Below are 24059 nucleotides of genomic sequence, written 5' to 3' on the forward strand. Positions count from 1 at the left end.
GGTAAGTATAGAAAAATTCCAGAAGAAAAAACATCACGGCATAAGAATAAGAAAAAAGTTAAAAAGACAAAAAAGAAAAGAAAGAAAAGACGAAGGAAAACGAAAAAAACAAACAAACAAACCAAAAATTTATACAAAATCATCTCCAAGCAGAACTTGAATGATACTTGTGAACAAAAATGAATGAAACAAATAGTGGAATATATGAAAAAGGATATAACGCAAATCTGTGCGACAAAACCTTGATAATAGAAATAGTATAATGAGAACGATTGGAAGTTTTAAGCAGAAATTTTTATCCAATAGGGCTCTTCTTACGTTGGGGAAAAAAATAAGTGGCTGTCGGAGGGTGGGTGAGTGTTTCGGGCTTTTTCAGCAGCAAGTCAGCTTTTTTTTAAAAAAATGTTTATTTCTGCCTTCAGCCTGTCCTAGCAAACCAATCAGGGAGAAAGGCAAGAGGGATGGCAGCTAACTACCCAAATACGGAGGTGGGTTGGATGTTTATTTTCTGGGCTTTCTTGTTATTTGGACGTGCATTGCTGTTATGGTCACTGGCTGAAGCAGAAAAACGCTGCCTTACCTATATATATATATATATATATATATATATATATATATGCTTTCGTAGATTTTCACGGGTACAGGAATGCAGGTTTTGGTGTCTTCGGGTGTCTTCCCGTGTAAGAGTCGGGGTGTCTGGGCGACGTTTCCTTATATCAAGGGCACTACAGACAAAATTAGCAAAATCCTCCATAAACACAATATCAAAACAGCCTTCTGCACCAACCAAAAAATAGCCAATATCCTCAGAAACCCAAAAGACAAAATCCAGCTGGAAAACCAAGGGGTCTATGAAATACCCTGCAAAGTCTGCCCAGCCACGTACATTGGACAAACAAACAGACGAATAAATGCACGTATCGCAGAACACAAGAATGCCGTCAAAAAAGAAGAAAAAACTTCCTCTCTTTTCCAACACATGAAAGAAACAGGACACGAAATTAATTTTGCAGATTCCAAATTGCTCTTTAACATGGAACATCACCACAAGAGAATAATCATGGAAGCCATCGAGATAGAGAAACACCCTCACAACATGAACAAGCGTGACGACACGTCCCGCCTGCCAGACATCTGGAAATTAGCCCTCCCCACGAAAACCGACACCAGAACCAGAGGCACACAGAACGCCGTCACCAATCAACCACACCAGACCCAAACCCAGACCCTCTCCACAGACATATTACAGACTCCATCCAGTAGCCAAACTATAGTGGCACCTCCGGATGCTGCACCCCCCTGCAATCCCTACACAGATCTGGCTGGCACAAGGCACAAAATCACAGCTTGCCCCTATACACGAAGCCAAGCCAGAGCACAACTAAATGCAGCACAGCCATCTTCTCAGAAAAACTCTTCACAAGCTCAAGAGGTCAAGACACGAAAGCTTTAGCAACTAATCTACACTTAATGACCCACCCAGTGGTATTCAGAATATCACTCATGAAATCACTCAAGATATCCCTCAAGTAATTAAGGAACAAAAGAAGAAAAGGCACACTAATCTAGGAACTTCCTCTCTGCCTAGAACGTTGGAGGCTATACACCACACCCCTCAACAGTATTTATAGGAACTCAAACACCAGATTCTGCTCTGTTCCAGTAACAAGAAGCCGAAAGCACCAGCCTGAAGATGACGAGTGAGACCTCGTCGAAACGTCGCCCAGACACCCCGACTCTTACACGGGAAGACACCCGAAGACACCAAAACCTGCATATATATATATATATATATATATATGGCAACCAGAAGCATTTTTGTTAGGGATTGTAGGACAAGACCTGCCAAGGAAAATAAAGAACTTATTTATGTATGCCACAACAGCGGCAAGAGTCTTGTTAGCACAAGGATGGAAGAATGAGGAAATCCCAACGAAAGAACAGTGGCAAGAAAAATCGATGAGCTATGCGGAATTGGCCAAATTGACATACAAACTGTGTGATAAGGACAATTGTGACTTCAAGGAAGGATGGGAACTTTTTTACAAATTACCTAAAAAGACAACAAAATGATCTGGACTCCTTGGCACGTTTTGAATCAACATCCACAAATGTATTAGTTGAATACATGATAGATAAGGCAAGGATATGTACAATTTTATATCATGCAGAGAACAATATGTGCAAAGAAACCAGAGAGGGGAGCTGAGGGAAGTCCTGGGTGGAGGGGAGGGGGGGGGAGGGGAAAAATGTAATTGATTATTTGGACTGATAATTTGTTATGCTGAAATTGTTTAATATTTTTTTTTAAGGCAACCCTGTCCAACCACGAACAGCTTGAGGGTATGTTGCCATCTTAGACACAGATTCAGTATGTGCAGTGCAGAAAGTACACTTTATAGGAAGATAGGCACAAAGGTCTGTCAAAATGGATATAGCAGGAAGGTAGGCAAGTCTTTGGCCAAGGCACAGCCTGACCCCCTCATTTGGTAATTCTTCACAGAACTCTAGGCCAATGGTGGCCATCAATTTGATTTGAACTGATTTTAGAATGAACTGATTTTAGAATGCTGTATTATTTTACTGTTGTTAGCCACTATGAGCCTGGCTTCGGCTGAGGAGGGCGGGATATAAATATATTATTATTATTATTATTATTATTATTATTATTATTATTATTATTATTATTTTATTATTTGTTTCCTTAACTGGGAGAAGTGCGATTGCCCTCAGTGATGCAGTTACAATGACCGTGTACATTCCTCTTAGTCTTTTGCCAAGCTGGACTAAGTTCACGCAAATGTTGTTTATAGAGCTAAAGCCATTTCTTCAAGAAAAGGAAAGTTCCCTCCCTCCCGTTCTTCCTTTCCTTTCCTTGCTTGCCCAGGCGTATGAGCCTCCACACCCCTGCTCTGTCCGTCCCCCCCCCCCGAGTGTGGACAAATGGCAAGAGGTGATAAGAGACATGGTTCCCCTTCAGGCTGTGAAGCTGAGAAGCTTATTGATAGATTTATTATGCAGGACTTGCTGCACTCTTGGAAACTATATTTAAACTAAACTTCAGCTTTCTTTGTGAAACTGAAACGGAGAGGTCAGGGATTAATGATGAGACCTCCTCTCTCTGCAAGGCTAGCGCAAACTGACGGCTGGGTGCATGTCTCCTACAAAACAAGGGAAGGAAAGAAAAAGAGCAGGATACTGTCAGATGTTCATTTGTGATTGGTTTGGCTTTGGAGCGGAAACAAATTTGTTTGCACTTTATTTAGATGGCACCATCCGTGTGCATGGCGCTTTGTAGCAACTTTTGCCAGTTGTGGACCAAAACATCTGCAGAAAGTACCCAGCGCTGCTCAAGATTCTAAGAAATCCAAAGAAATACTGTACTGAGATTTATAAACGGATAATGTAATTTGTTATTTTCTAGGATAAAGGAAGGAGACTCTGAGTCTTCATCTGCCGAAGCACCCCACAACCAAACTGCAGAGAACAGGAGGGTTCAGTCCTGCTGGGTGCTGCTTCACCAATGCATTCTTCATGGGGAATATAGGATTGCACCCTCTTACTCCATGACCTCAGGCATCCACTGGTTGGTGGATATGCAGGCGAGGTCTTTAGATGCAGAGCTGAAGCCACTTCACTGTAGTGGATTCAAGTTTTCTTTAGTTCTTCCTTTTGTAGCTTGCTATTTTTATTTGCTGGCTGCCTTGTATGCATAAAAATGATTTTGTTGCTGTTGTTTTAAGCTGCACAGTTAATAATAGACAAATAATATTCCCCAGGTTGGTGAATATCAATTAAATATTTGCTATTCAGCATTTAAACATCCAAACATCTCACAGCAACAGCCAGGGCTAGACAGAAGCACACCTCTGACATTGTTGGACAAAGGACATGCAGTACCAACCAGTACAATATCTGACAGATGATGACCTGCAATTATAATTTAGTCTGTTTTTGAAATGCAAACACCATTCATTCATCTGATCAAAGTGGGTAAACTCTGAGGCCAACACTTAGAGGGTGGGTGGTCAAATTGCCAGGCCCTGAATCTGAATTAATGCATTTGAACCTTTTTTTTTTTAATAAAAAACAGTTTTCAACTGCCTGTTGTAGGTGCATTCACTGTGCAATAGTAGATAGAGGAAATGGTGTGTGGGTAAACATTTTCCCACAAACACCAGCACAAAGGGATTATGCAGGGGGAAAGCGGCCGACATGAGGAAACCTGATCCTGTTGCAAATCTTTCTCCCCACCCCCAAATGTCTCGTGCTGCTGTTTGGTGGTGGTGGAAGAAGAGCAATAAGAGATGTCCAAGCGGTACCTCACCTGACTACCTCCTACAGCTGTTTGCAGTAGTAAATGCATAATTATAATTATAAAGGAACCCTTCAGTTGCAGGGATGTCACGCAACATCTGCACAGAGCCGAGAGTTTCTCTGCAGAGAAGGGCGAGAAGGCAAGACGCACACCCCTTACAGCTGCTGGCCCTCCCCCTTTGCAAAGGAGGCAGAGCTGGCCTTACACAGCCCCGAGTGAAACACACACTCCCTCGCAAACTGAAACAAATGGGTGAAATGACTAGAAACACTCTCAGCCCAACTAAACTTGCAGGATTGTCGTGAAGAGAAAATATATATGGTAATCTCATGTATGACCTCTTGGGCTCATTGGAAAAAGGGATAGAAATGCAATAAATTGATAAGCCACTCTTTCCCTACCTTAGCATTTTCCCTATCTGGAATACAGGGACAATATAGGGAAGGGTCGTAGTTCAGTGGGTAGGGCGTCTGCTTTGCATGCATAAAGTCCCAAATTCAACCCCAGGAATCTTTGGGTAGGTCTGGAACCCTGCAGAGGTGCTGGCAGTCAGTGTAGACAATATTGAGTTGGATGGACCAATGATCTGACTTGATATAAGTAAGCTCCCTATGCAATATCAAGGTTGGATTAAGGGCATCTGGTGTGCTCTGACAATTCCAAAAGTGCAGTTCCAATGACCCTGCTTGTTCATCTGCTGCTTTCTGTAGAGGATATAAATGATACTAGCAAACAGAGCACATATTGAAAAGCACAGCTGGCTGTTGTCCTAGGCACTCCACTGCTAAAACATGGTCATGCAACTAAACACTCCTGATGTTTTTCTTTTATCCAGGTGTTTTGTAGGCTACATGGGGCCTGCAACTGATTTGGAAATGCTTCAGACGTGGAGAGATGCACAGGAGCAGCGAAGGTAGGAGACATACCAGGTAAAAGCCAGGAATATTGAGGCTGTCTACTAGAGAGCTTCAGTCAATTTCTAAACATATCAGCCTAGCAGACAACCCACCGTGAACAGGGAAACAAACAAACAAGGGATTTAGTGCATTGAGTAAGGAATGCTCAGATTCATGGCTCATATTCTCTCTGTTCATAAACCATCACTGAGCTATTACATACCCAACTTTTAATCATACTGGGTGGCTTGATCTGTGTGTGTCAAAGTAATTCAGCAGCTGATAGTAGAAAACACACCATGGAAGGTTGTGGCTCAAAATCCTTTTGGAAATAAAGAGAACAAAGCACTGTCCAGTCCTGATTTGTCGGTTGGTGAGGCCTGATGACAAAGGCAAGCTGCTTGCAGCAGAGTATCTGACCACCTGTTTGCTTGACCCTTGACCCTCCTGGCTCAAAACCATTGACTGAGCGGTAGACTGGCTGGGACGATGATGTGATAAATGCCTCTTGAAAGAAGAGGTTGTGAGAAAGCTCTACCTGAAGAAAGCTGCTCTGGATCCTGAAAATTAATCCAATTATTGGCCAGCAGCAATAATTGGGCAGGATGTACATTTTTGGATGGCATCAATTTCCTGAATCCATTTCAGTTCCATTTCCATTGTGGTTTGGATACAGAAAGAGCCAGTGGAAGACGTACGCAGGAAGACATATAGGAGGAATGTGAACCTGTTGATTCTCTTTGACTGCCTTGCAATTTTTGACCCATTCAGCTTTTTGATAGACATTCTGGACTGGCTATCTGAGATGGGGATTGGGGGCACAATGCCTTAGTGGTTTGTACCTACCAGGACACCAAGAGGCTTTCCTCTGCTCTTATCCTGACTCAGGATGCTAAAAGAAAACACAAAAATTTAAGATACACATGAGCTGACAAGCTACCTGTCAAACATTAAGTCTTAGATATTGGCTGAGCTGCTGTTAATGGTCAGAGTGTCTGTGGAGGGCTCAGAGCTTTGATTTCAGTTTATTGAAATAAGGGCACCCAGTCGTACACTAAGCTGCCCTGATATCATGGAAGGTTCACAAACATTCCAACTTCCCATGGGGAAACTCAGCAGAAAAGAGATTACAGAAACAAGGAGCCATGATGAAAAGAAGAAATGTGAGAAGTGCAGAGGTTTGAATTCAGATTAAACCAACTGGAATGAATCCAGAGCCCAAAATTTTGTAACCAGATTTGCACTTAGTTAATGCTGAAGATTTGACAAGTAAGGCTTTTTGAATACTTCTTTCAAAGGCTTTGAAGATCTGCTTTCTGTTTACAGTGTGTACCCTTAAATATAATTTTTATTCCTAAATTGTGCTTGTATCTCTGCGATTACCATTCCATTTTTGGTAAAGTTCTGCTCCGATGCAAGGGACCCTTTTCTATTTGTGTAAGCACAAATACAGCAATAAATTACCTTTTGCCATTATTTAAAATGACAAATGATCTGTTAGCCTTTTAGGATGTAATTTAAAAATCATTTGTCTTTGCGGGAATAACTAAGAGTCTACTTCCTCTTTAAAGCAAAGAAAGCCACTAACTGTAGATGTCTTATAGTATTTCACTGAGCCTGAGACGGGTGTAATCTAACCCCCACGTATTTGGGAAATTCACAGTTGAGGCTAAATGGCTGTTGGAGTTTTACAAATGATCGGGTCACTTAAATGGCGTAACTGTGTAGGTTACAGTGGCTGAGGATCTGGTCTGCAAGGTTTCTGAGGCCTGGAAATGGGAGAATGGGGGCAGAACAGGGTGAGGGGTGGGCTTATGCATGCTCCACCAAGTGGAACCTCTGTGCAAAATGGTGGCCACCTGTACTCTGCTTCAGTCACAAAGCACTCACCGGGAAACCTCAACTCCACTGCTGTTATGTGGACAAAGAGCTCTACACAGGTAAGCCCTCATTAGAGAAGGGGACCTCATGACTCATACTGTGGCTCTTGACTATCCTCCATTCAAGATGGCTGAAATGAAGGGTTCCCATGAGGCAAGACACAGTGATAACAAACAGCAAGAACCTTTATTGAACTAACAGAACTGGACAACTGGGGCAAAGCAGCTGCTTATATACATTTCTGGGCCACTCCCACTCTCAACGTGATTGGCTGTCTAAACTTCCAAGCTGCAAATCATGACTCAGAGTTTAAGAGCCAATGGCAGAGGCCCCAGTCCTGAAATGTTCTGTGTTTGGATATCATGTATCAAATCAGAACACAGGGGCTCAGAATCCTTAGTCCAGACTAGGCTTCCTCAACCTCGGCCCTCCAGATGTTTTGAGGCTACAATTCCCACCACCCCTGACCACTGGTCCTGCTAGCTAGGGATCATGGGAGTTGTAGGCCAAAAACATCTGGAGGGCCAAAGTTGAGGAAGCTTGGTCCAGACTCACATTCAGGCAAACACAGACCACTGAATATATAACAATGGCTATGCCATTTAAAGTGATGGCCAAGTTCTCCCTCAGCTGTCCAAGGCAGCACGCCTCTGAATACCAGTTGCAGGGAGTCACGAGTGGGGGAAATGATGTTGCCAGTGGCGTAGCGTGGGGGGTGCAGGGCGGGCCGGCCGCACCGGGCACAACATCTGGGGGTTAGGGTTAGGGGGCGCAAATCCACGGGTTAGGGGGCGCAAATCCACGGGTTAGGGGCGCAAATCCACGGGTTAGGGGGCGCAAATTACTTGCATTGCCCTGGGTGCTGACAACCTACGCTACACCACTGGATGTTGCACCTGGCTCCTGCTTGTGGTATTTGTTTGGCCACTGTGAGAACAGGATGGGTCTTTGGCCTGATCTACATGGGCTCTCTTTTTGTTATTAGTTCCGTTCCTGTGCCCTACGCAACCCAAGATGTGCAGGCACCGAAGCATCCATGACCATACTGTAGTCTTCTTCACAAAAGCCACATGTCGAGCCAATTGGTAGGAGGAGGAGCAGGATGGCAGCTGCTTACCTGTCAGGGGCTGGACAGGTAAGGGACTGTCCCTTTTTCTGAACCTTCCTGAGAACAGGAGGGTAGTATAGATTTAGAACACTGGTTTGCAGAAGGACATAGTTCAGAGGCTGCAGAGGGGAGAAGCTGGGAAACATTAAAAGAAGAACAGCAGGAAGAAGAAACACCAGGGGAGAGACAGCTGACAGACTAAGTCTCTTTGGAAAGCATTCCTGACCCCCTTCCCAGGACCAGGCATGCATTGAGAGTAGTGGAACAGAAGGCTCAAAGGCAGAAAGCTCAGATTAGCTGACACAAGGGTGATGTAGAATAGGAGAGACGGAATGGGTGGGACTTTACTCGGAGCAACACCATTATCTAGGGAAGATTGCATTCCTTCGTCTTCTCTGTGAATTTTGAATAAATTACTCGGTAAGAAATTCTTCTTGTTTATCTGCTTCTTGGCTGCCCCCATTGGAGGGAGCAGGTTCCCTGAAGCCTGACATTATCTCAGCCTCGATGTCCATGCAATAAGTAGAATACGGGCAGCGCAGGGTGTGCAATGTCCAGCTGAATGCATGGACCTCAGGCAGGGGAAGAAAGTTAGCAGAAATGGAAGAGTGGAGCCAGAAGGTGCAGTCCCCCTGCACATGTTTCCTATATGAACAGAGCATTGTGCATGGGACAAGACGTGGACTGGATTCCATCACATGATCGTAATGTGCTCGCCGCCACCACACATTGATTGGTGGTTTCACTACATGGGTATTCCAGGGGCATCACTGGGGGAGCCAGAACAACATTGCGATCTGTGGGCAGTGACAGAATTACCAAGGACACCTTGTGGGTGCGGCTTTCGGTGTTGGTTTGTCACCTCTTATTATTGCTTTGTTATTTTGCTGCGTGGATCGTACAGGATTGTGAGGCCTCATTACTCAGGCATAGCAGCAACCATTGGACCCACCTGTGGTGGATCTCCCATTTTTCAGGGGGGGGGGTATTTTTTGAATTAGAACCGAATTCAAATGAGGAAACTGTGAATAAATGCATGGCCTTTTTATTTATGCCAGAAAAACAGTCCGTCTGCCAGACGTGGCTGTACAGTGGAGATTTGACTGTGATAAGCAATGGGTTGGGATTTAGAGCAGTGTATCGCTGCCAAAACCAAGATGTCATCCATTTGAGAGACAGATAACGTCAGCCTGAGGCCCAGGACTTTTTGGAAGCTGTGGCTGTGCAGATTGTTTCTTCAAGAATGCTTGTGTTTAGCTTTGCGATTTGCAAACTAAAAACCGTGGAGAAAGACATGCACGTACATACAGAGAGAGACTGAAAAGGAGAGAGGACATTTTTGCCTGAGATGGCTCCTTCCGGAATCCTCATAAGGCTGCTTCCGTGACAATATAATTAAGGAATAAGACATGACAGCCATTCATTTCTGGGTTATTACCGCATGCCTAAGGTGGCATTATAGGCACAAGGCTGAGGGGAGAGTGGCTTTAATCACCCAGTAAGTGGAATAATAATCCCTTTGAAATGTGCTGTCTGGAGTGCCTTGTTGAGATGGAATTTAGAAGCAATATTAAGGGAAACAGACAGACTGGTAAATTTAGTGCGCATTAAATAATGACAAGGCTGGGCATCCCTGACAGACATTGAGAGTGGCCCATTTGGGTCAAGTTTCCATAATTAAAAATGCCCCCCAAGGTTGATTTAAAGAAAATGAAGCAAAATCCCGTTCCCACTTTTTTTTTAGCCTTTAATTGAATTCCTTTGAATGCTATTACTTACTGCTTAGAGATCTTATCTACTGCTGACATTTAAAAGGGTTAATATCAACCAGTATTACACTATACTGCTGGATGCAGGAATGCTTCTGAATACTCAGGTCTTGCTTGTAGGCTTCCCATAAACATCTGGTTGGCCCCTCCGGGAACAGGATACTGGGCTGGCCAATCCAGCAGGCTCTCCTTATATTTTTAAGAATGAAAGTTACAGTCAGGGATCGAAGCTCCTGCAGCCAATCAGAAGCTGCTGAAGACCCGTTGGACGTTCGGCTTCCAAAAATAGTTTGCAAACTGGAACAGTCACTTCTGGGTTTGGAGCGTTCAGGAGCCAAAACGTTCGAGAACTAAGCTGTTCGAAAACCAAGGCGCAACTAAACTCCTTTGCTTATTGGGGCTACCCCGCATTTTCTTCAAAAATTTGCTTTGTACAGGTAACTACCACAGAGTTATCAAAATTTCAAAAGCAGGGGGTCCGTGGCTTGGCTTTTGAAAAATAGAGGGTCCTCAGTAGTTAGCTAATTGGGAGCCACTGCTCTAGACTATTCGTGTCAACCTCCATCCGTGCCTCGTAAAATGAAGAAGTGTGCAGGCGGATGCTTTTGTGGTCTTCATCCCTCTCTCTTAACCGCCAGAACTGGGAATTCAAAAAAACAATATTTAGGACCAAGAGGACTTAGATACTGCCAGAACGCCGAATCGCTTCAGTAAAATATTCGGTAACTGCTAGTAAAATATTTTTGTTGGTATTCTAAGGAGGGCATAAAATTAAATTGTTTTTCTTATGAAATGGTTTATGAGGACGAATAACTCCAAACACAATGATTCTCTGGATTTTCTTTTACTGCTTCATATAGTTTTGTGCTGTAGGCTGCATCCGGAATCAGATTTTTGGCAAGGTTCTGCCTATGTACTAGAAACAGTCCTTTGTGTGGTTCTTTTCTCTTGTTTTATCCCATTTTATAACCACTGTGGCCCACATCTCCATGACTTTTCGAACCTCATGTTTTCCTGGTTTTGGTTCCAACTTGAGGGTCGCTGCTTTGCACCACAACCTCCCCCCTCCCCTTTCAAATGGAATATTTTCTGTTTGGGGTTTCAGTCTTGCTCACTCTTTAAGAAGCACCCCAATAATAGGTCTGCATTTGTAAGTGAGCAGGCCTACTGTACGTAAATGGCTCCACGCAGATTAGCGCGCAGGTTGGAATGCAATTATCTTTCAGATTTCTCGCTTCTCTGAGTTTTGCTATTGCACACATCACGTCCTGCTTGTGGACTTCCAATAGGCATCTGGGTGGCAACTGTGAGAATGGGATTCAGAACTAGATTAGCCTTTGGCCTGATCCTGTATGGCTTTTCTTATAGGCTTCTGTTAACAAGGTCATGTTCTCTGGTCTCAGTCTTTGGCCTCCACCCACACCTCTGGCATAATAAAGAACAACAATGATAAAAGACACCGGATTTTAGCAAGACTATGGGACATGCACCAGTTGGAAAAAGGTGGACAGTGGTACCTCAGGTTAAGAACTTAATTCGTTCTGGAGGTCCGTTCTTAACCTGCAACTGTTCTTAACCTGAAGTACCACTTTAGCTAATGGGGCCTCCCGCTGCCACCGCTGCGGGATTTCTGTTCTCATCCTGAAGCAAAGCTCTTAACCTGAGGTACTATTTCTGGGTTAGCGGAGTCTGTAATCTGAAGCGTCTGTAACCTGAAGCATCTGAGGTACCACTGTATGTTCACTTTGAAATTTTTGCAGGCATGAACAGCACTGAAACTAGGATCACACATAACGTCTCAGATAACATAACAAGTACAAATCATGATTTATGTTAAATAAAAAGAGCACCTGAAGGGGCCCTCACACTGTGTCTGTTGAACACAGAAGACCAATGCAAGGTTGTATGAGGAAATTTTTGTTGTCTCATCCATCTCCCCCCTTTCTTCATTGTTTTCTCCCCCTCCCAAAAAGCAACAACAGAGGAGATACATGTTGCCTAAACAAATAAAATAAAAACTTTACCTCTACTCTGTGACAGAAGAGTTTAAGAAACAAAATCCCACTAGAATTCCCCAAAGGAGAAGATAGTTCATTTTTAGGGGGGAAGTCATTGTTGTGGTAGTAAGAGGATCTGTCTTATACTACCACAACAATACCTTTCACTCCTTAAATGGAATGAATCTGTTGTTGTCTCCTAGTATTATTTGTCCTCATACTGGAGGCTGGAGAAGGGGGTTTCCTTCTTTTCTCTTTTCTCTGTAAAGTTGTTGGGACTGCTATACTCCAAAACTCAAATGGATATCCCTGTACAGGTGACATTTGCAGAAGCAAATAGACTCTGCAGCAAATATATGGCACAGGAGAATTCTGTGTGAATATTAGGCAAGTTGCAGATTATATATTCTTATTAGGAATGGGCAAATCTGTCACCCGTGTTATTTTTATGTATTTTTATCCATAATTCTGTTCTAATTCTAATTCTAATTCTGTTTGTTATTAATCTGCAAATTAAAAAGCAAACAACTTCCTCTCTACAAACATATTTAAATGCATATTTTCTCTCAAAATATTATTCAAATGCCTGTTTTGTGATGTTTTAATCTTCAAAGAGCCACGCTCACACATTTGGAGGAGTGTGAAATAGAGTGGCTAGCTAATTTCCAATCTGCACGCTAGGCTGAGAGTTGCAGATTATATTGGTTTTTTGCAAAAGCTGAATTCCTCAAGCGCTCTTGGTTCTTATAGGAGTCCGTTTAACTGTAGGTGTTGCAGACAGCCTGTAAGTCACCTACAAAATACTTATTGTGTGTGAGAGAGAAAGAGAGGGAGGGAGGGAGAAATTAGCATGTCACCGTGGCAAGAGTTCCATTTATTAATGAAGATAAAGTTCCTGAGAGAAAAGTGAAGTGAGTTGTGCTGGGTCTGCGCTTATGAAAATTCTGCAGCCTGGAGATTAAAAGGTTTTAGGAGGAAATAATACTTTTCTTGTCACTGGTCTTCAGTGGCAGAATGAGCGCAACAGCTGGAAGGCATATGCACAGTGTTTACTAGAGCGATTCTTACACTTTCAGACAGAAGGAAATCCTGTGCGGGATTCGAAAGTGCAGAGAGCTGTCACCAGGGAATAGGCTGTCTGTGTGTCTCTATGAAATGAAAGCTGTGCGGACCACAGACTCTGCAGTGGGCACTTCCTGCCCCACTTTCTGTAGCAGATCAAGATTCCTTTCTCTCTCCCTCTCTGCTCCCCCCCACCAACCTTTTGGGAAGGGAGGGGTTTGAATTTCAAATCTAGTGATAATATCTGCAAAGATGCTGAAGAGGTTCAGGATTTACTTTGTATCAGACTTCAAAAAAGAAGAAGAAGAAGAAGAAGCCAACAACCCATATTAATCTTGCGTTTTTTGGCAGAGGGCAATTCTGGAACATTTGCCATCTCTTGGGTCACATAGATTGATCTTTACAGGCTAATAAGACATTTGATATCGCTTGGGGCTGGGGGGCTGGGGAGACAGCGTCGATGTCTAACTACCACATACTTTGATCAAGGAGAAGCCCAGCATAGAAAACGGCAAATTGCGGCAATGTCATGGATTGACCTCTTTACGGGAATGTTTGCCATTCATATCTGATCGTTAATAAAGAACACACTCGTTATCCAAACCTGTGTTAGATACACAAACCAGTCAAGATTTTGTTGTTGTTGTTGCTTTAGAAAGATACACACGAGAGATTTCAAATTTAATCACTGTCAGTCTGGTTGTAGCCAAAATAGATTCCATGGGAAGCAAAAGTGTGGGCTTCAGGGGGGCTCCTGAAAATATCTCAGCTTTCTGATTTTTTTTGGTCTATTATATTTCTGATCTTTTCTAGAACGGAGAGCAGATCTTCATATTTACAATGCGGCTCTTGAAATGGGGATGTGATGGATTGTTACCACTGTCAGGAAAAAGGGAGTGGGGAGAAGGAGAGCTTATTTGAATAACTTAAAATTCAAACAAATAAATTGTGTCCCTGATTGCATTGGTGAATATAGTGCAGCTATTAAGTTTTATATTGGTTTCATATTTCCTAATGGCACAATGATGTCTTTTTTCAAAGGCAGAAGGTGAAACAATTTAGCTACCTGTTAACTAGAAATAGGCGAGTTCTCTTTTGCTCCCCTCGGAATTGGATCAGTACTATTTGAGAGTTGTCTTGCTGAGCATTTTGAGGGAAAGTGCACAATTTCTTTCTTGGCTTGCAGTGTTGATGCATGCGCACCGAGGTTTCGTCTTGCAGCGAATGCAGGTCCTGGCCTTTAGTGACTGACTGCTGGCAACGGCCTAGGATGAGTCACAGGGACCTCTTGATAGCAGCCAGTTTTTCTTTAGTATGAGACTAGGCCTGGAGGAGCAGATCAGAATGTAGGGGGAGAGGGGAGGTGGAGTGAATTATGGAGTCTGTTCCTTTTGGATTGGCTGCCTGGTGTGTTTGTGTGTGTGAATCGGCTGACCTCTGATTGCACAGAATTCCATTCAACATTCTGAGCCGGAGAAGAATTTCCAGGGGGAATGGTGCACCCAATATACCCATGCACTATGAGCTGGACAGATCTGTGTGCCAAAGGAGCACAGCACAGAATTTGGAACCATTGCTATGTATACGAATAAGGCAACTTTAGTGGTTAGAATGTGTCAGGGAACTGACATCGGAGGAAAGGGAAGTGGTAAGGCTCCCAGAGACTGGGAGAGAGTCAACAGCCAAAGCAGGGACCAGCAGGGGGAGCGCGGGGTCTCTGGAGGAGGATCTCAGTAATGCTGAGAGAGACGCAGCAGCCCAGGCAGGAAGCAGCAGGGGAGAGAAAGGGGTGAGAGACACTTCGAGCGAAAATAGCGGGGAGGTGTCAGAAGCAACTGCAGGGAGACCCATGCTTCGGCGGAAGCTGCCACGTCGTGAGTCCAGGAGACGCGTTTCCGTTAAGGAACTTCTTTGCTGGAAGCGCTTCCGCAGACAGCCACTGTCAGACTCTACTAGTGACTAGAGCAGACATGTCTGAGGAGCTCTGTCACACACAGAGGTTTGTGGGGTCGCACAAACTCTGAAGGGGCACAATTTTAAGCACAAGCAGCTAACCATCCCCTGACAGCAGTCTGACAGTCTCTGTACGCTGCCTGTGCAGGAGAAAGCATCATGAGCAACCCAGTCGGAACCGGAGACGCAGGGGTTGGAGCTGGTCCAAGCTTGGAAGAAAGGTATCAAGCTCTGGAGGTCCAACTTGCGCTGCAGACGGCGAGGCTCGAGGAGAGAAGGGCTCAGGATGCTGACAAAAAGGGGAGAACCACTCAGTTCCCCAGAAAGGTACCAGGATTGGTGCAGAAGTTTGGGGGGGACCCCAAGGATTACCATGCCTTTAGGACTGAGATGCAATATGCTCTGAATGTGCAGTTTGATGAGTTCCCTGATGAGGAATCGCGAGTTGCGTTCGTAATTGGGCATCTTGAGAAGGGGGCGCGGGACTGGGTTCGACCCCTGATGGCAACGCACAACGATATCCTAAAGGACACTATGAAATTCTTTCGTGCAATGGATATCATGTTTTCCAGCGATATTGAGGAAGGGGTGGTGCGCAGACAGCTAATGGCTTGCAAGCAGGGAAGCAGATCTGTCCGTGAGTACTGGACTGAATTTACCATGCTGATTCACAGATTGGGGTGGGATTTATCGGCAGCACCCATTCAGATGCTATTTGAAGAAGGTCTTTCTTCAGCTGTGAAAGACGAGCTGGCCAGGAGCCCCAGGGCGGTGTCTATGGATCAGCTGACCAAATCTGCGCTGACCATTGGAGCGCGCCAGGAGGCAAGAGCCTTGGAGAGGCGGGAAGGGAGAGGGGAACGTTGGAAGGAGTTACGCATTCCAGACATTCCTGAGCCAGCTTTCCCGCCGGCAGAGCCGATGGAAATCGGAACAGCCCGCGCGCGCGCAGTTTCAAAGCCCAGTGAGGGGGCGAAGAAGGAGGGAAAGGGAGCCCGGAAATGCTATCTCTGCCAACAGCCAGGCCACTTTGCCAGAGTCTGCCCCCAGAGGAAGGAATGGCAAGGGATGGTGGGAGCTGTTGAGGGGGAAGAGCAGGGAGAAACGGAGCAGGTAAAAGCCAACGCCTGGTTGCCAGCAGGGCACTGCAGCCAGGCCAAAGAGCAGTGAAAGTGCCCCTTCCCCAAGTGCCAGTGCCAGAAGCTCCTCGACCTGCTCTAGTGATTGAAGTGTCGCTAGAGCTGCAAAATGGACACCCCCTAAAAATAAAGGCGCTGTTGGACTCAGGCAGCTCCTGCAATTTCATGAGCAAGGAGTTTGCTGCTGAGCACCAGATACAGACTATCCCTTTAAGCAACCCCCTGCAGGTGACCACGATCGATGGCAGGGAACTGTTGGGAGGAGGCGTCAGCTTGCAGACCGTCCCAATGATAATGAGGGTGGCAAGGCACACAGAACTGATAGCGTTTAATGTGGCCACCTTGGGAGGCGCTCCCATTATTTTGGGAATGAGCTGGCTAGCCCTACATGATCCGCTGGTGGGCTGGCATCAAAGAGTGGTTTCCTTCGGTTCCGCACACTGCTTAGAACACTGCAGGGCGGAAAAGGGGTCAGCAGGGGCCCAAGCCACCCTAGCAGGGACGGAAGTAATGGAGAAGGGGAAGGTGCCACCACAGTATGCTGATCTCAGCGACGTGTTCAGCGAGAAGGAAGCGGACCAACTACCCCCGCATAGGCCCTTTGATTGCCAGATCAATTTACTCCCTGGAGCACAGCTTCCTGTAGGCAAGTTGTATGCCATGTCAGACAGGGAGATGCAGGAGTTGCGAGCGTTCATTGACAAGAACCTGAAGAGAGGCTTCATCAGAGAGTCCAAGGCAGCGGGGGGTAGCCCAGTGTTTTTTGTGGATAAAAAAAACACGGACAAGCCGAGGCTGGTATGTGACTTTCGGGCCCTAAATGCAGTGACAGAGCCGGCGGCTTTTCCTATGCCCAGGATTGATGATATTTTGACCAGGGTGCGAAAAGGAAAGATTTTTACAAAGCTGGACCTAAGGGGGGCGTACAACCTGATACGTATAAGGAAAGGGGATGAATGGAAGACCACCATGTTCACCCCTTTGGGGGCATTTGAATATCTCGTTATGCCTTTTGGATTACAAACAGGCTCCGCGTGTTTTCAAGCCTTTATGAACCATGTACTGGGGCCTTTGCTCTACAAGAATTGCGTGGCCTTCTTAGATGACGTGTTGGTGTATTCGGAGAATGAGGAGCAACATGTGAGAGACGTCAGAGAAGTGTTGAGCAGGCTGCAAGCCAACAGACTGTGGGTGAAACTGAAGAAGTGTCAGTTTCATACCAAGGAGGTGGAATTCCTGGGGTACCGCTTGTCAGACAAGGGGCTGGCCATGGACCCCGGCAAGGTTCAAGCGGTGCTGGAATGGAAAACACCCAAGACCAAGAAGGATGTGCAGAGGTTCCTAGGGTTTGGAAACTTTTATCGTAAGTTCATCCGAAACTTCGCCCACCTGACGGCGCCCATCACGGACTGTCTCAGCAGCAAAAAGAAGTTTGTTTGGACGGGGGAGGCGGAGCGAGCGTTTGAGGAACTGAAAAGGGCCTTCGCCTCTGACGAACAACTTCTACATGTGGATTTACAAAAAAAGCTGAGGGTCGAAACAGACGCTTCTGACAGAGCCATAGGGGCGGTGCTTCTTCTGCAGCCGGGGAAGGAGGGGTCAGAGTGGCGACCGTGTGCCTTCTTTTCGCGAAAGCTGAACAAATCTGAGAGAAACTACACAGTGTACGACCGGGAACTTCTTGCTATTTATGAGGCCTTCCGGAGATGGAGGCACCTACTAATTGGTGCACAACAGAAGGTGCAAGTGTGCACGGACCATAAGAATCTAGAGTATTGGAGAACTGCGCGAGTGCTCAACCAAAGGCAGTTGAGATGGGCCCAGGAGTTCTCCAAATTTAACTTTGAGATTTGTTACGTGCCAGGCCCGGAGAACGTGAGGGCGGACGCTCTCTCACGCAAACCTGAATATTTGGAGGGAGAGGGTGCACCCGAAGAGACCCATGTCATTCCCGAGGACCGCTGGGTGTGTGGGGCGGCTTTGGTGGGGCAAAGGGAACTGGTAGAGGGAACGGTGCAGGATGAATACGCCCAGGACAAACTCAGGGGTCTCAGGAGGGAGGGAGACAAACCCGGGGGTTTTGAGGAGAGAAACGGGGCGTTGTACTACAAGGGAGCGTTATACATACCTGAAGGGGAATTGAGGGAAAAGGTACTCAAGCAACTGCACGATAGCCCCACAGCAGGGCATTTTGGGCAACACAAAACCATGTGGCTGGTTACCAGGGAATTCTGGTGGCCCAAGGTCAGGGAAGATGTGCGTGAATATGTGAGAGGGTGTGACCGATGTCAACGAGCCAAGGGGGAGAGGCGGGCACCGGCAGGTTTATTAGAACCACTACCCACGCCGGAAAGACCATGGGAGGCAGTGGCAATAGATTTCATGACTGATCTGCCCAGGTCCAAAGGGAAGACAGCCATTATGGTTGTGGTAGACCTGTTAACCAAGATGGCCCACTTTATAGCCTGCTCACATGCGGTCACAGCAGAAGAAACCGCTAAATTGTTTGTGGAAAATGTGTTTAGGTTGCATGGTGCCCCCTTGAGGGTGGTTTCGGACCGAGGGAAACAATTTACTTCCAGGTTCTGGAGGAAGCTCATGAGCTTATTGCATGTAGAGGTGAATTTTTCCACTGCCCGTCATCCAGAAACCAATGGGCAGGCGGAAAGAGCTAATGGTGTCCTCCAGCAATATTTGAGGTGTTATGTGAATGACAGAGAGAATGATTGGGTGGAGAAGCTGGCGTTGGCAGAATTTGCCTATAACAATGCAGAGAACGTGTCCACGGGGATGAGCCCCTTTTTGGCTAATCACGGGTGTCATCCCCGAGCCTTCCCAGGGGGGGAGGGGGAGAACTGGAGCGTTCCTGCCGCAGAACAGTTCGTTGAAGAAATGGAAGCGATCCATCGCCAGCTCCAACTTAATTTAAACAGGGCGAAGGAGGAATATAAGAGGCAGGCAGACAAAACCAGAAGGGAAGGGGAAAGCATTAGGGTGGGGGACCAGGTGTGGCTGTCCACCCAAGGGTTACCATTTAAAGGAGGTTGTAAGAAGTTAAGACCCAAAAGACTGGGCCCATTTGAAGTCACGCAACAGGTCAACCCAGTGGCTTTCAGACTCCGGTTACCGAACCACATGAAGTTGCACCCAGTGTTCCACAGATCATTGCTGTCACCGTATATAGGGGACAGAGAGGGGAGGGTCAATAGGGGACCAGCTATGGAGGAAAAAGAACACAGCTACCATGTAGCGGAGATTCTCGATTCCAGGTGGAGGGGAGAGCAAGTAGAGTATTTGGTAATGTGGGAAGGGGAGCCGGAGTCGGAAAACACCTGGGTCAGGGCAGAGGATGTAGATGACGAGGTTTTGATTGAAACTTTTCATCAGAGATTCCCTAGAAAACCCCAGCCAGTGGCAAGGTTCCGGAGGGAATACTTCGCCACCACCGACGACGAAGAAGAGTTGGAGGGGTTCGCTGATTCCGAGGTGGAGGAGGATTCAGCGAGTCGGAACGAAGACCGATGGAGGGAATTGTTCGAGACGTCTGAAGATGAAGAGGATTCTTTTAGGGGTTTCAGCTCCTCACCGCCCAGAGGAGAGAGTAGGGGCGGGGGAGAGGGGGGCCCTGGAGGGGAGGTGGATGTCAGGGAACTGACATCGGAGGAAAGGGAAGTGGTAAGGCTCCCAGAGACTGGGAGAGAGTCAACAGCCAAAGCAGGGACCAGCAGGGGGAGCGCGGGGTCTCTGGAGGAGGATCTCAGTAATGCTGAGAGAGACGCAGCAGCCCAGGCAGGAAGCAGCAGGGGAGAGAAAGGGGTGAGAGACACTTCGAGCGAAAATAGCGGGGAGGTGTCAGAAGCAACTGCAGGGAGACCCATGCTTCGGCGGAAGCTGCCACGTCGTGAGTCCAGGAGACGCGTTTCCGTTAAGGAACTTCTTTGCTGGAAGCGCTTCCGCAGACAGCCACTGTCAGACTCTACTAGTGACTAGAGCAGACATGTCTGAGGAGCTCTGTCACACACAGAGGTTTGTGGGGTCGCACAAACTCTGAAGGGGCACAATTTTAAGCACAAGCAGCTAACCATCCCCTGACAGAATGTTATCCTTCTCTAATTCACAGCAATGTTGTGAGGATGAAATGGGAAGGAGGAGAATCATGAACATCACTTTGAGCTCTTTGCAAGATAACGGTGGTATATAGAGGTAATAAAAAATAAATGGAACTTTGCATTAATGGTAAACGCATTTGGCCAAGAGCAGAGATTGCGAACCTGTGACACTCCTGACATTGTTGGACTACAACAACCATCAGCACTAGCCAGCGTGTCCTATGGTTGGGGAAGCTACAATTCCCAGAGTGGCTTAGCAATCGATCCCTCTTCCCAGGGAACTCTGGGAACTGTAACTCTGGGAGTAGAACTGGGGTTTCCTAACTACTTTCAGTGCTCTTAACAAACTACAGCTCCCAGAATCTTTTGGAGCAAGCAATGGCAGTTTAAAATGGAATTGCGGTGCTTTAAATGCATGGTGTAAACGTTGCCGAACTTAGCAGCAAGTTCAGACTTAGCTCTACTTCCTGGCCTAGCCTGGCCCAGGAGGGCAACATTTTTTTTTAAAATCCAGTATTGGTAGTAACCCTATCCACCCATTTCTTGGAACAAAACCTCCAATGGCTTCCATGGGCAAAACAGGGAAATGTTTCAGACGAATGTCCTCTGTTGCCAAATGTTCAGATCTTCCAGGGCTGCCCTTCTGTTCAGTTGTTTTTGTTTGTGTACCAGGCCTGTCATTCAGAGGGGAACATTTTCCATTGAAAATATATTCTGGGCTGTCTGTGTTTGTCCTCCCCCCCAAAAAAAACCCCTTCTCTAAAGAGACATGCCTGTTCTTACTATTTCATGGTTTCATAATCAGATAAGGCCCGTTTTGTGTTAGGCTTTAAGTTAAATATGCTAGACTCCAGCCCAACAAAAACATAATCCAACCTGTGGGTTGCCAAGTATCCTAGGCTTTTAAAATATATTCAGGCGGCATGATGATATTAATAGGGAAGTAAGTATCTCGTTTCAGGCTACAAAGCAAATCATGAAGCGGAAGAGGAGAAGTGCCAACCTCTGAATAAATGTAAGACAAGCAGCATTTGTATATACAAGAAAGATAAATATTACCTGGATTAGTGTGACGTGCCTTGAGCAAAGTATGATGGTCTGTATCTGGGACTATTAAACAATGCTCCTGTACTTGCCCTGTTGAGAGCTGGAGAGAAACCTTGCTGTCTATCTACCTACAGCCATTTGTGGACCAGGATAGCCTGGCCACTGTTGTCCATGCTCAGGACCACAATACTTCAAGGACCACCTCTCCCCGTATAAACCGTCCCCGACTCTGCATTCATCATCTGAGGCCCTTCTTTGTGTGCCTCCTCCATGAGAGATCTGGAGGGTGGCAACACAAGAGTAGGCCTTTTCTGTAGTGGCTCCCTGTTTGTGGAATGCTCTCCCCAGGGAGGTTGGCTTGGTGCCTTCAATATATATATTTTAGGTGCCAGTCAAAAAGGCTTCTCTTCTACCAGAGCTTGGGCTGATTAATATTCTACAGCTTTTTAAATGCATCTGTGGGAAGGGGGGTGTTGTTTAGTTATTCTGGTGTTAGTATTTACTGTGTTTTATTTTGTATTTTATTCTGTGAACCACCCTGAGGTCTTTTGATGAAGGGTGGTATATAAATTTAATCAATCATCATCATCATCATCCTTGGCACCTCCAGGCAGGGCTTCTTGAAACCCTGGAAAGCTGCTAGATGGACCAAAGGTCTGACTCATAGGTAGCTTCCATAACAGAAACAAATAAATAAGCAAACCCTACTGCCAGGTTAGTTTGGGGTTTGTTTGTTTTTAATGACCATCCTAACTGATTGTATTATGAAACCAGACTTCCTCAACCTTGTCCCCTCCAAATGCTGTTGGGCTCAGCTCCCATCAACAACAGCTGACACATCCAGTGGTTGGGAATGATGGGGAGCTGTCATGCTACAACATCTGGAGGGTGGCAGGTTGGGGGTGGCTGTATTCAACGTTAAACTCTCCACAGACACATTCTGCCACTCTGTTCTGCCTTGGTCAGACCACAACTGGAATACTGTGTCCAGTTCTAGGCACCACAGAAGGCTGTTGACAAGCTGGAACGTGTGCAGAGGAGAGTAACCAAGATGATCAAGGGTCTGGAAACCAGGCCTTATGAGGAACGGTTGAAGGAGTTGGGTGTGTTTAGCCTGCAAAAGAGGAGATTGAGAGGAGATATGATAGCCAACTTAAAATATCTTCAGGGGCTGTCATGGGGAAGATGGAGCAAGCTTGTTTTCTCCTGCTCCAGTGGGTAGGACCCAAACCAATGGCTTCAAGTTTCAAGAAAGGAGATTCCGACTAAACACCGGGAAGAGCTTTCTGACAGTAAGAGCTGTTTGACAGTGGAACGGTCTCCCTCTGGAGGTTGTGGACTCTCCTTCCTTGGAGGTTTTTAAGCAGAGGTTGGATTACTATCTGTCATGGATGCTTCAACTGAGAGCCCTGCATTGCAGTGGGGTTGGATTAGAGGATGCTCAAGCCCCTTCCAACTCTACAATTCTGCGATTCTATATACTGACTGCCATAATGACGAGTATTAACTGCTGAGTGGTACTGATGACTCTGTGACTTATAAGGTGGCTCTTTAAGCCCTGGCAGCTAGGAAGATTAGGAAGAAAGAACTGGATATTTCAGTGGTCAATTGCAAAAGGGACTCTGAGATCTAATTTGCACATTTTATTTGAGAATTACTTTTTTATTCTCTGCAGTAAGAAATTTTGGTGGATTTGAACATGGTTTTGCTGCATATGTAGCGACTGCTGTTTCTTCTTCTTCTTCTTCTTCTTCTTCTTCTTCTTCTTCTTCTTCTTCTTCTTCTTCTTCTTCTTCTTCTGTCCTTTGGCTAGAGCAATACAATTATTATTATTTTTATAAAAAAATACTGCCATAATGACGGGTATTAACTGTAGGAAAGCCTGTCCACTGACTCACAAATATGGGCATCATTATCCTAACTTTAGACCAAGGAGGGAGGCTCATTTTACCTGGGGTGCGCTGTCTGTGGTGCCTTTTCCATTGATCTGTTGGGCCCGGTGCCTGGGAAAAGAGTGAGCTTTTGCCAGCCAATTCATCTTCCTTCGGTCTTAGCTGTCTTTGGACAGCTTCCAGCTATTTATTTCTTGACTTTGGGAGAGGGTTGCCGCTGCAAGCCTTGAGAAACTCTTGCTCGAAATGAAATCACATCCCTATCATCCCTGCCGTGTGTCCCCGTGTGACGGCGATGGCCGTAGCAAACAGCCAGCGAAGGGACTTACTTTAATGCACTCCACTTCTGGAGGTTTGTGCAAACATTGCTTTCAACGTCCTGCCATCCATGTAATAGTTTCTTTGCATCAGCAAATGCTACAAATCCCAGTGCTCTTTCTGTGGCATCGCTATTCATGAGTGAAGGAAATTCACATACCTTGGCAGTTTTAATAATATCATAGTACATTGTGAATCAAACAGTTTTTGATTTAATGTGTAATTGTGCTAAGGACAGAACAGCCCTCGGGGAAGCAGGCAGATTGGGAAGTTTCCACTGAAAAGAATTCAGCACTGCCCTAGTACTTTTTAATGCAATGTATATAATAATAATAATAATACAACTAAAAGTAAATTTTAAGAAAACAATAATAATGGTATACAAATAGCATAAAGGGGAACCCAAAAGCTGGTGAGGGTGATGATGGGAGAGAAAAATAAACATTTATTACGATTTAATAGTGTGTCAACATTACTTTCAGGCAACAAGCATGTCTGTGGCACTGAAACGGCCATTGTCTTCCTGACTGACATTTGTCGGGTGAGAGAGATGGAGAAGAGCCTTGCTCA

At 45.7% G+C, this 24059-nt stretch overlaps 1 long non-coding RNA gene across 2 annotated transcripts in view; it reads left to right on the top strand.

The window, feature by feature from the left end:
- Nucleotides 1–24059, top strand: part of LOC309529741 — an 81698-nt gene that overhangs the window by 12956 nt on the left and 44683 nt on the right. The window contains exons 2-4 of one of the 2 annotated variants that reach the window (XR_014218399.1): nucleotides 2313–2445; nucleotides 5154–5231; nucleotides 8081–8202. This is a non-coding gene — a long non-coding RNA (uncharacterized lncRNA). Of the gene's footprint in view, nucleotides 1–2312; nucleotides 2446–5153; nucleotides 5232–8080; nucleotides 8203–24059 lie in introns of those variants that run through there. The other variant, XR_014218398.1, reaches the window with a different exon arrangement.

The sequence above is a fragment of the Podarcis vaucheri genome (genome assembly GCF_965113315.1).
Source record: "Podarcis vaucheri genome assembly, chromosome: 3".
Lineage (NCBI taxonomy): Eukaryota > Metazoa > Chordata > Lepidosauria > Squamata > Lacertidae > Podarcis > Podarcis vaucheri.